Source organism: Chelonia mydas, chromosome 8 (assembly GCF_015237465.2).
Source record: "Chelonia mydas isolate rCheMyd1 chromosome 8, rCheMyd1.pri.v2, whole genome shotgun sequence".
Lineage (NCBI taxonomy): Eukaryota > Metazoa > Chordata > Testudines > Cheloniidae > Chelonia > Chelonia mydas.
The window spans coordinates 23,591,383-23,593,032 of NC_057854.1; positions in this window are offsets into that span (position 1 = coordinate 23,591,383).

The following is a 1,650-nucleotide window of genomic DNA, read 5'->3' on the forward strand; positions in this document are numbered from 1 at the left end:
CAAAAAATTAAACCCTGGCAAGACTAGTACATGGGTTATCACTTCCCAGCATATTCCAGAAAGGCATCTTTGGTTTACTTTATTATGGGGCTGTCATAAATATAAGGGAAAGGTAACCACCTTTCTGTCCACAGTGCTATAAAATCCCTCCTGGCCAGAGGCAAAACCCTTTCACCTGTAAAGAGCTAAGAAGCTAGGATGCCCTCGCTGGCACCTGACCAAAATGACCAATGAGGAGACAAGATACTTTCAAAGCTGGAGGGGGGGCAGGAACAAAGGGTCTGTCTGTCTGTGTGATGCTCTTGCCGGGAACAGATCAGGAATGCAGCTCAGAACTCCTGTAAAAAGTTAGTAAGTAATCTAGCTAGAAATGCATTAGATTTCCTTTTGTTTAAATGGCTGGTAAAATAGCTGTGCTGAATGGAATGTATATTCCTGTTTTTGTGTCTTTTTGTAACTTAAGGTTTTGCCTAGAGGGATTCTCTGTGTTTTGAATCTGATTACCGTGTAAGGTATTTACCATCCTGATTTTACAGAGGTGATTCTTTTAACTTTTCTTTAATTAAAATTCTTCTTTTAAGAACCTGATTGTTTTTTCATTGTTCTTAATATCAAAGGGTTTGGGTCTGTGTTCACCTGTACAAATTGGTGAGGATTTTTATCAAGCCTTCCCCAGGAAAGGGGGTGTAGGGCTTGGGGGGATATTTTGGGGGAAGATGTCTCCAAGTGGGCTCTTTCCCTGTTCTTTGTTTAACACGCTTGGTGGTGGCAACATAGGGTTCAAGGACAAGGCAAAGTTTGTACCTTGAGAAAGTTTTTAACCTAAGCTGGTAAGAATAAGCTTAGTGGGTCTTTCATGCAGGTCCCCACATCTGTACGTTAGAGTTCAGAGTGGGGAAGGAATCTTGACAGGGGCTGTACAAAAAACAAAGATCATAACCCCCACCCCTCACTATAGGGGAAGTTCAGACACAGTTTATGTCCACCAATAGTTTATTTGTTCCGCACTTTGTCAGATGAAATTGGCAAGTACTGTTTTGTCCTTACAGTCAGGCAGAGGGATTGGAAGCAGCTTGACCTTGCCTAGAGGACAGCATTGGTCGGACAACAGAAGAATTTGATGGCTCTGAACCCAGCTGCCATCTATTCTTTTTGCTGGAATATTTGGATTTCTGAGCTTATGGATCAAAATGCGGGGGGACCTTTCAAATGAAACCATTGTGGGGGTGGGGGAACTGGACAGAGGGACGGGAAGCAGCAAGATCAGCAAATATATATATAGATTTCCAGCATCCTTTGTGTCTCCTAAATGGGAAGCTTATCAAAAAGAGCATTACGCTGGTCAGACAAGATAACACAGTAAGTGGCAAGGGAGAGAAATCTTAGCCTCACACAAACCTCTTTTTGCTACACAATAAGTTTCTGAGCTTTCAGTAAAGGACACATGGCACACCTACTGATGAATGACTGAAAATTTAAGTGGTCATTCTGAGAGCATATGAAAAATGACAGAGAAGGAACTGTTTACCAAAAAGTGAAAACTCTTGAAATGTTGACAGATAATTCATAGTCTGACAGATATTGATATAGTGCTCAGAGAATTGTAAGGAAAACGTTTTATCTCATGTTATTAGCCCACGCTCTGTGGCT